This window comes from Streptopelia decaocto (genome assembly GCF_964273445.1).
Source record: "Streptopelia decaocto genome assembly, chromosome: 12".
Lineage (NCBI taxonomy): Eukaryota > Metazoa > Chordata > Aves > Columbiformes > Columbidae > Streptopelia > Streptopelia decaocto.
The window spans coordinates 11608325-11620357 of NC_138667.1; positions in this window are offsets into that span (position 1 = coordinate 11608325).

Here is a 12033-nt window from a genome sequence, read left to right on the forward strand (position 1 = left end):
ATTTGTGATGAAAATGTTTCACTGGAATATTCTGATCAGTATCTCTAAAATGTTTCGTTTCAGACAGATGGGAACCTCTTATAGTACAATCCAGCAATAAACAGTGGAAAAAAACCAGCTATTATCCTCTTCTTGGGAGTTACCTTCTTTTCTGTGAGTAGCAGTTTACATTCATCATGCAGCTGCTGCAAGCGAGCCTTGCAGTTTGAGACGCATCATATATTCGGCAGCACTGAGATCACAGTGACGTGCAAGGCAAGGCAAGAGAATCACCCCTTCATCCATTCCAAAAATACTCCTGTTACAGCCAGCAGGAGTACGCGCTGCAGCCGATCCATCCACCACCAAAAAGACCCAAGTTGTATTTCCAACTGCTCCATTTTCCCAAGACTGAAGGACATCACAGAGACAGGTACATCACTAAAGTTCTCAGTTGCTCATTTGTTTTTAAAGATTGATGTTATTTTTCTCTGTAATAGCCTCAGAGTCACACGACAGACGAGCAGGCACTCACCCTGTTAGTATGCGTAAAAGGCTACAGAGGCTCTGTGAAAAATTCACTGTAGCAGAAGCAGAGACACAGGAATCATGATTGTAAGTAGAAACAGAAGAAAACCACTCTTGTGCTAAAGTGGGTATGAATATATATATATATATATATGCATGTGGGAAGCGGGAAAGCTTGGGTGTTCACAGAATTATAATTTTCTTGCAGCTAGGAATAATATATTTCTAATCTATCACTTTCCAGCTAAATGTCTGAAGGTATTTTACTTAAAAGGCGTGCATCATCATCATTAGCATCATCATTTCCTTGTGGAAGATAGAGAAACTGAGGTACTGGGAGAGAGCATGACTTGTTTAAATTCACGCGGCAACCCACTAGAAGAGCTCAGACTACAATGACCATGTCCTCATGCTCAGGCCAGTGTCCCACACAACACCAACACTGCTTCTGCACACCAGACCCCACGTGTGGGATGTAGCAGAGAGTTAGTCTGATTAGAAGAGATTGCAGCCCACAGGCTGAGGAACAGTGTTGTGACATTTGTGATATTCTTAATGTACATTGTACTGAGGTTAGCTTGATAGTGCCTTTCTCTTACATATGTACACAGGCAAATCATTAATGTAAAATCATCCAAGTCTTTATTTTCACTAAATAACATGCATGGCAGGAACTTTTGTCTCCTCCATCAGCTCTGGAGAAGTCCAGTACCTATTTTCTGGCTGCAGTTACTTTATGATCACAGTCAAGATGAGAGTGACAGATAGGTGACAGTGAGGCATTCCAATTTTATCCTTGCAACTGCAAATACTTTTTGTCCCTGAATACATTTCAATACATTTATGGTAATATCACACTGAGCGATAGGACTGAAGACAGACAGACACAAAGATGAGATGCAGACCATAGTATTATTCTGAATATTCTCCAGATTTGTAGCTGTTTCTATTCTAGACCTCTACTGCACTAGATGGAGATATAAGCAACAAGTGAAATGCAACCTTTTCTCCAATGTATATGCCAAGAAGTCTTGCAGGACTCCACAGAATTAAAGCTGTCTTAGCTCTTTTGCAGTTTTACTACCATGTTCATTTAATTTGTGATGGAAATAGCATGTTTGAATTATCATTATTCATTACTTCAGCTTCTTCTACAATTTCATTTGTCCTCCTGAAACTCTCAATTGAGATTCCTTATGCTATAAATAGAGATCTCTTGGGATCCTGGATCTTGCCTTCTGAACAAAAATTTCAGTGACTCATTCTCATACATATTTTCTTCCATTATCTTCATCACGGACAAATGCTCATGCTCATTCCAAAAGGTCAGAAGGAAAGAAGTCATGACTAGCTTCCTCTCAGAAGTAGGTCAGAATGCTCTTTCCTTAGATGTCCTTAAACAAAGGTGAGTTATTTTTTTAACCAGAAACTGTTGGAGTAGTTCCTGGTTACAACTAAATCTCCTTAAGCCACCAAGATGTTGGGTAATTCTTACCCAAAAAAGGAAAGTTGCTAATCAGAAGAGTGGTGCCAGACTGACTGACAAGTCTAATGACTTCATTTGGCATCGCTAACTTGTAAGCTAGTCGACGCCTTATTGAATTGTTTTTTTCTAGTGGATATGTATGGTGTCGGAGTCAGGGATGTCATTCTTAATTACGACAAATATTAACCTGAGTAATAGACTTGGAATGGACAAAGTCTGCAGAAGCCCTGCCTGCTGGGGACATAAATTATCCAAACGAATCCCCATATATCAGCTCATCAACCGATTATTTCTAAAGGATAACTTCCTATTTGTTTGAAACATGGATTTTGTATAATTAAAAAACTCAGGGGCGAGACATCATTGGCAAAATCTCAAAAAACTAATTTGTGAGGATGCTGTCAAGTGCCTGGTCCTTTTTCATACACTGCAATGTACCATATCCATTGGTGCCTTCAGCTTTTCCACAAGACTCCTGTTGTATGTCCCTCCACACACTTCTGACAGATTCGTGCAGACAGTTTCACTCACAGAGCTCTCAGGTATTTCTCTGATCTTTCTCTGGACACCGTTACTCATAGTCCTCCTTTGTCAATTGGTTATTTTCACCAAACACTAGCAAGTTAATGAGATGTTCTCCAGGATAGGTGGTTATGACTGCATGATCATGCGTTGCCTGATGCTAGTGAGGGGCAGCTTATAGAATGAGCTTGCAAAAACTCTCTGAAACTATTCCTGATGGATCAAAACTGCTACCTTTAGCTCACTTTCATTTCTGCATCAGTGACTTCTGAAACTTTCAAGAATATCTCTTGCAATGAGCATGTAAAAGATGTGAATTCCATCAAAATTCAACCTAGTACCTCAGTTAAGCAATAGCTTGAAGCAGCTGCATTCTGCAGCACCACACTGCTTTGCTTTTGGCAAATGAATCCAAGAGTCAACATTTGTGCATTTATAGGTCTTTTCGGGGAAAGGCTCTTATCTTGTATGCCTAGTGTTACAGCTGTATTGTTTATGTAATAAAATGACAAATCGGTAACAGTGTTTACCTTTAATAAATTATTGATAGCTCTGTGAGGAATCTAAAGTAGAGTGCTACTGAACTACGCAATCTCTGCTCTACACTAAGCTCTACAACGCTGCCAGTAAACCCTCAGGTTATAGTCAAGGTCCCGGTTACAGACTATAAATTTCTTAATAGCTTGAATTCCACCAGCTCTCCTTCTCTGTCCTGCTGTACAGTCTGCATTGAGCACTAGAATGCTTCAGGCAACGGTCCCAGTGATGAGACTCCAGAGTGTCTGGGACACAGGGTCAGGCTGCTCACGGGAGCCACCAGCCCTCCTGCCAGGGGAGGCAACCAGAGCATGGTTCACGCTCCTTGACAATGATTAGATCATTTTTCTCCTGTTGGACAGTATTTCTTGTTGCTGTCTGGTTTTAGTTGCTGATGCTAAAAAGGATTATAGAGCATAAACTTCATGTAACGATAAATTTTTCTGACTTTCTGAATTTTTTCATGTGTAGCAAATCTGGGCGCTGCATTGGTAGGTACCATGTACCTATGCAATCCATAATAAACATCTAGACCATTTTGGCATCTGTAGAAGTAGTGAAATAACCAAAGTGAGACCTGCCAAGGTGGTCTGTAGGTTTTCTTCATTCTCTCCTTTGCAATATGGAGAGATCAGTTGATTTCACTGGCTTGAACCCGTTTATGCAATGATTCTAAACTCATCTGCACTCTCCTGATTTGCACTGGCATGGGATGCATGTGGATAAGCAGCAGGCAGATCTCACATGTCCCTCTGTTAAACCACAGGAATATGAAAGTAGAAGAGATTATTTTAGTTCTACAAAATAAAGCTGTTCTCATTGTTCTCTTACACTACCACAAACTATCAGACAATACACAATGCAGTTCACTTTTATATCTAATGTACAATAAATTAGTATTAAATAGAATTAGGTCTTTCCTGGCTGCTTTAATAGTAGATATCATTATTCCAAATCTTGACAGGAATAAGACAAGAAATGGTTGTTTCCTTTCACCTAATTTTTCTCTGGAGAAATAGGGAGTAGTTATAAATTTTTATGGCTTCTCACAAGAACAAAATATGGAAAAAATATCAGATTCATGAATATTTAACATTAATTCAAAGAACAGTTCAGTATTAATTTTAGCAGAAAATACAAGCCCAACTCTAATTCTTGTCTTTGAATTTCTCGCAGTTCCACCTGTAAGTACGTGTTCTAGCTATTGAGCACTGAACTGTCAATGATGCACTGGCTAATACTGAAAAAATTCATTTATTTCTCCCCTTACACTCATCTTTAAAAGATGTAGTAACACATACTTCTTCTATTTACTCTGAGTGGTGTGAAATGACTAGTGTGTATTTCAAAGTATTATGATATGTATATATGCATTCAAAATACTATTGTAAAGGAGGAGAATCGTTAGCACTTAAATACCTGGCTCTCAAACTGAGTCTTAATAAAGTACTATGGAAGAGGGAATATCTTGATTCCCCACTTATACAGGAGTCTCTGGTTGTCCTTGCAAGTAAAGACACAAAAGAGACAGATTCTCTCAGCAAGTTCCAGACTACAGAATGGTGCAAAATTTTCTTGCTCCTGTTAGATTAACAGACTATTTGGAGTGGCACATCTGAATGTACAAAAGAAATCACTGTTCCAGTTCTTTTTGCTATGTTTGCCAAAAAGTTCTCTTTCTTTCATGCCCTCCTTGTGTAGTATAGAGGTCCACTTTGTCCTTTACTTCTTTATTTTCTTAATGTTTCAACACTGAACTAAAGAAGTTTCTATCCATTTGCAATCCTTCTCCAAGCAATTCTGCCATTGCAATTTTTACTATAATGAGTTCAGCAAAGGAAAGATGGGACAATTATTGAGATACGGAGGAGAAATACAAGTTTCCAGGATTTTTAGCTGGAACCAGGATCCAATAAGAAAGGAAGACTAGACTCACTTTTTTAATCTCAGATATATCCATATTTTAACAACACTAGAAGTCAAAAATACTTCAAGAATAATTAAAAAAAGGCTTAATTCCAATAAATATAACCTGGAATACATCTAAATACCAATTTATGGAAAGGAACAGATCAAATTAGATTATAAATTGACATTGATTTCTTTGAATGAAGATCTAGGGTCTATATTTTAAGGCCTGTATTATTGCAGACATAAAACTCAGTCAGTGACTCTCCCAGGCATTTTCATCAAGGGAAAGCTTCAGAATGGGTTGGTATATCACCACAGCAAGACGAATTTCAGTGTTTATCAGCAGTGAGTCCCCATCCACTTATTGGCAATGAGATATTTATGCTGCAATTGCAAATTCTGAATGTCATAAAGATGTAAGGAAGTACTGTGCACACCATGATCAGAACTTAATGAAATGGAAAGAGATGAAAAAGGAGTTGTTATTATTTTTTTTAATGAAGTATTGGTCTTTTGCAAAAATGTATCAACCTGTAAAATTCAAGTTTAGGTTTCATATGCGCCAGCACTTTGGGACCCAAATTGCTATGACCTGCTAGAGGCAGAATAAACCATCTGGATATTTAAAAACAAAGGGAGGGCGATCATCTGGCTCAGAACTAATCCCGGCTCTCACACACAGACTGGGGGGGAGTTTTCAGAAGTTTCTAAGGGCCAATAACACATTCTGGTGCTTAAAGACAAAGGTCAAACACATCGAGACAGCACAATTCCCACTCGGTGCAACTACAGATACCTTTAAAAAAAATCTCTTATCGAGGCACATTTCTGCTCTATTAAAAATATTACTCTAGGGTCAGCACCCAACTATTAGAATGAAGAAATGGCTCAGAAGGAGGCACAAAAATGAGACTAATCACTTATAATCTGCTAGTATGAGGAGCTTCTATCCAGCCTGAGTTTACCTTGAAGTTTATTTCTCGAGGCATGGATATTTATAACACTGCGGTCAGCTTAGCTAGTTTATCAGTGATTGTTTTGTTAGCCACATAAATGTCTAATCTAACTCTTATCTTGCACAGCTCTTGGCACAATGTTATTTTATGACAGTGAGTAACATGAGTTATGTGTTTAAAATGTTTTTTTTTTCAACATTTAATTACTGTCCTTTGAATGTCACATTAAATATTTGAAATGAAGCCTAATTTATTTAATCAAAATACCTTCTTTAAAGAAAAATGTGCAATCTGTATTAATTTTTATGATCTAGAACAGACTATAATTGGAGATTAAAATCTCAAGTTCATTTCATTGTAATTCTATTCTAAAAGAGCCAAGTTATGACTTAGCTTAAATGCACAGGAAAAGAAAGGATTTTCTCAGGAGAGCCTGGTATCGCCCTCCTGCCTCACCACCACAATTCAACTGCTTTACCATGGAAGCCCAGGTGAGCATCCAACCAGACCTTGTGTTCACCAGTAGGACCTAATGAGAGGTGAAGGTGCTGAGAGCCTTGCAGAACAGTTCAAATAAAGTGTGGCAACTTCCTAAATACTTTATGATGGCATTTAACATGGTGGCTTCTGGGCAGGCATGGACAGACCCGTCTCACTCCACTCATACTTCTCCTCACACACTCCACTCTGGCCAAGAAGCCACATAGCCATCTCCCATCATCTTCAGCTATCATGGCTGTTCCCCTGCTGGGCTGAGCAGGCTAACAGTCAGCCAATGCACAACACAAGCACTGAAAATCATCTGGTTCCCATAAATGTCCCCTAATTGGATTAAATTTCTGAAAGATTGCACGTGTCAAAGATTTCACAAAGGTTCAGGACTCATCTCCAGCTGGGATCAGGAGGAAATCCTCTTTCCTCAGTGCAATCTAGCACAGCATTGTAAGGGAATTACGCTTTGTTACACACAGCTTCTGTCTGGGTTATCATTGCAGATGTGGTACAGGCACCCATGACTAACCAGCACACATCTGCTACGTGTTTATTTTATTACACTCACCAAAGACAAAATCACTCTTTTAATAATAACTTTCTCACTGAATACCTAATCTGTGTTCTGCTGTGTTTTATTTAAAGTGCGAGTCCTTGAGTGGTCCAAGTTTTCCAGTCACTACGATGCCAAGTGATGTCTGTCATGAGCTGGCAACTGACTTAGCCAGGGTTTCTTTTAGGCACCTGGGCCATGCCAGACTTCGTAGTATAGAATGTTCAGGCTGATGGAACTTAGATTCATTCTTAGCTTGCAAATCAATAGGTTTATGAAGGAATCCAAACATATTTTTAAAAGTCACGGCTAGGACTGCAGGAAAATCTGACTATTAAGAAAGGATGAAAGATGAGAAGGAAATAAAATAGGACTTCTGGTCAGCCAAAGTACCGTTATTAGAAATCCATTACAGGGAGCACTGTGTACCCTGCACTGCCAGTTAGCCAGTATTCAGCATGGCAAGTCCATGCCCTTAAATAAAGCTGTTTAGTTTATGTACCCAAAGTCTGATCCCTGTGAAAATGGCTCCTGAAGACTGAGATAACTGATGTTCACCTCCCACTGCCCAGCCGAGAATTCTTAGACTATCTCAGTGGTTTGAGAAGGTGAATAAGCTCCTGACTAACTCACACAGTCTTGTGGAATTAGAGAGAGATTCCTGAATCTAAGACATTTTTCTCTCATCCCTTTTAATTTCAAGACATAATTCATAAGGACTATGGTCTCTATTTTGGGGTGAAGACTGTTTTTTCTACAGGCTTACATATTTCAAGCAACAATTGAGAGGGTGCAAGAAAACCGTTTGAAAAGCTTCCCTTTCTCCTCCTGCATTTATGGCTTTGATCCACATTGTTCTGGTTAGCCGCCCTGCGGTATAACAGCAACTAAGTGACCAAAACTCTAGATAGAGAAGAGGAAACCAGTCAAGATTGTGCATTGTACAACCAGAGCAGCAGCGCATGCAGTGCAGGGGCAGTTCTGCCACACCAGCTCACCAAGCATGGGGCTTTTTTGCAAGCATCTTTCTTACACTGATATTCTATGACCAATTTTCGCTATTTTGCATTCACACAAAAAATGAGTACAACACTATAATCCTGCACATGTATCAAACACGGCTTCATGACTTTTCCTTATTTTTAGTAAAGATATCCCACGCTTTATATGAGTAACTTAGTAGAATATTTTTTTCTGCATTACGGTTTATCAGAACATCTTGTCAGCTAATATTATCTTCCAATAGCTCTGTGATCTCCCCATAGTTTGCTATCAGCTCCAAGTCAGTGTGACTTCCTGGAAAAAGTCAAAGGAGACTCAATAAAATGAAATTTGCTTCCAGCACAATAATTACTTTTTATGCTCCCAACAATGCGCTATTGTTCAATGCCAGTAGGTGGAAACACTCAAGAAGAGACCTGCAATTTATAAAAGAACAACATGAGTCAAACATGTGCAGAAACATTTTGATTTTTTTTTTTGGCAATAGGGGATGTTACAGGACAGAACCATGTGTTTTGTTTCACTGATAGTTCCAGTGAAACCGCAAGCAGAAAATAAGTTCTCTGCATGAATTGATAAGAGGGTCATAAATAATAAGAAAATTATATCCTGTAAGTCAGCCTGCCAGCAGACCATAAAGAAAAGTCAGGACTTCAAAAGTTCTCACTTTTTTTCTCATCCTCTGGTGATAGTTGTCTGATATTTATCTAACTCTGTGATAGTTGCTTCTCCAACAGTTTTAGTCCTCTCCTGGGAAGATGCCAAATATATTACCTTGGAGCAGGCAGAAGTGTTGAGTTTTGTGTTTTTAAGATCAGCAACCCACTGACCTAGTTCAAGCAGCCTGAAGGAGCCTGTTTACAGCTGTTTATCCCTGCTACTGACTAAGTGATGCTTTGTTTTTGTAGCAAGAGGGTGTGCAGGCTAGAGATGCTACTGGAGCTTCAGGAAGATGTTAAGAGATCGTCTTCTGAGTAGCCGTGCTCTGGCCTCTCCTTTCTCCCCAACTCCAAGAAGCAGAAGGCAGGTGGCAAAAGAGAGCAAATTGTGAACCACACGATCAAAACATGGAGGTAGATAAATGGAAAAAAATGCATAGTTTGGATAAAGCATAGAGAAAAGGTAGAGAGACTCAGAGGTAGCACCTCGTTACTCTGGTTTTCTCTTGGTTTTGGGAGGATCAAATAGCTTGAAGTCATCTGTGCTTCCAGGTTGCTATGGTGATACTATGTTGTGATACCCAGAGAAAGAAAATACACCCTGGAGCCTGCTGAGATTAGCAGGTCCTTGCTCAGTCTTTGCTCTTTCCGGGTCTGTTCAATGCAGTGTCTGGTTGCAAACTGTGTACTTCATGCAAAACAGGTAAGACTTTCAGAGCAGAAGACACAAACCAGTGTCTGTCTGTCTAAAGCTCCTCCTGTCAGTGCACTTGCGAAGGATGGTTATGAGAGCCACGGGACGGTCGGCAGCCCGAGGGGAACCTGTGCGCTGAACTGGCCCCACGGTTTCTGATGAAGTGCAGTCGGCATGATAAGAGCAGCATCCCCCAAAACTGTCTCAGGGACCTGGGACACCAAGGTTTGTCTTTAGAGAGGATGTAATCTGCAATACCGCAGATTCCACACTGGTGTGTCTTTTCTTTGTTTGTTTTGTTTGTTTGTTTTTAATTCAATTGCTCAGTGACGTTTTTCTAAAGACTGACAGCATTAAGTGAGTCCATCACCTTCCCAAGCATTTTTAGGCTGAAAACTACATATACAGACATGTGCTCATTCCTCCTGCTGCTGGTGAGAGAGAGGTTGTGTTATTTTCTCTCTCTTTAAGGCAGGGACATACTTCTTCCAGACTTCCAAATGTTGATTTTTTACTATAACTAAATGCATAGCCCTTTTCCCTCTGCCCAAAAAAGTTCAGCTGCCATCATCCTCATGAAGTCTGTGTCTGACATAGGTCCTGTATCAGTAATCAGTAACTGTGGGGGTGTTTAGCACAGCTCTAACAGAAATGCGCAGCTAAAGGAGTGTAAGAAACATGGTTTAGCGTGGGAAATGGGCCCGCAAAACCTAAATCTGGGAAAGGATTTAAGAGCCAGTGACAACGTAAAAAGCATAGTATTTTACTTAATTGACTACATATTACTTAGAAAATGCTCTTTAAATTCTGTTTACATAAAAATGACAAGCACTGAACCACAGCAAAAAAAAACCAACCAAACAAAAAACATTATTCAAAATTGCAAACATTCCCAATCTTCTTTCGACAAGTTCAAGCTAATAACCTTAGCTCTTAATCCTATGATATATTTTTCTTACTCTGAAAATAAAAGCACAAGTTTTTAACTATCATTACTGGGTCAACTGAAAATTCACATTTGAAATGCTTTTTTTTTCTCATAATGGAAACTGACCTTTTCCTGAGGCTCAGGGGGTATGTGCACATATTCAAATAAAACTAGCTTCTGCTCAACCATGAGATATAAGGAAACTATAATTCTGTATATTTCCAGTGTCCATGGAAATTTTTCACAATTCTGGCTAAGCCAAAGAGGTTTTCTATGAAGGACAAAGATCTGCTAATCAGCAGTAATGGACACAAAAGAAAGAAAATCTGTGGAACACATTGCCTATGGATTTTAAGTGTTGCCCGGTGGTCCCCAGAGAGAGAAAGAAGACTTCAGAAAGAACACATGTACCGAATCTCGAGTGACATTTTGTAATTAATAAAACCAGCTGACTCCTGGAAGTTGAAAGATCTGGTTCCTTGGGGCTACAAAATCCTAATGTGCTGCGGCCAAGGCCAGGGAGGAGTTACAGGCCACTCTGTTACTCTTCGCAGGCTGGGCATGTCCCATGTTTTGCCAGCTAAAAACCGAAGGAGACCAGTTTACTCCCTCACTGATCTTATCCAAACTCTCTGCACTTTGCAGAGATCATATTTTCTTACATGTCAAAGGCGGAAACATCATTCTGTGTGGACCTAATGATCCAATCACACTTTAATCAATGTAGCTCAAGTGCCAAGAGTGGGACGATGCGGGCTTCACTGCAAGCTACGCAACCCCACCAGGACACCCACACAAACAGCTGCTGCCACAACCGCATCGAGAGCGGCACCGAGCGCGCTGCCCTGGCCACACGCGGCTGGAATCCCACCTCCCCAGCCTCCCAACAGGAGAGAGCCCCCAGCCTCAGGGATTCATGGTCTAAACAGACAAGGCAGAGAAACAAAATCAGAAAGCACAAACGAAAATGAGTGGTTATGTGGAGTCCAGCAAGAACGGCAAGTGTGAAGGATGTATGTCCAAAATCAAAGGCTCCTAACTGGTTTTACTAGCAATGAAAGCTCTGCCTTAGAGAGAGCAGAGAGAACAGCTGAGGCTAAACTCATAAACTGAGTGTTTGTTCCTCTTCCCTTCAGTGACTCCATGACATGTTATCATGTAATCCTTGTAAATGTTTCAAGGAAAAGTTTTTGAACGATAGTGCTTTGCTATAGTCCCTGCTGTTGGGAAGGGCTATACAAACATCTGCCATACAGTCCTCAAATAAAATTCAACCAGAGCTTTTGTTTACATGGTTTGATCTTAAAAGCAGCACTCAGCTGCAACTTTCAGCCATAGCTGCCTTATTAAAAGTGAACCTTTTATTTTAATGCCAGTACATTTTGTAACAGGAAAATCGATATACAGTAACCCAGAGTACTGCAGACAACAGCTGTAGGACATAATCTGATGACAGAAAGTGGAGCGCAGTATTTTGGCAGTTATGTTCAGTTAATCTTTCACCTTTTGTTTTTAATGGCATTGAGCTATAAAGCTCTGGGATTTATCTCCACCTGATGACACAAAGCTACACAAGATGAAGAAACCACTGTTTTCATCATTAAACACTAATATCTAAAAAAATAAATAAATTGTTAGTTTTTTCTTTTTTTTTCCATGTATAGTATACTGCAGGTTTTCCCAGAGCTACAATAAGTTAACAACAGTCTCAGTGATCTCACAGCCTTTAGCAAAGATACAGGAACATACTTAAGCATAAAGAATACCTTGAAAAGACTACTAAATA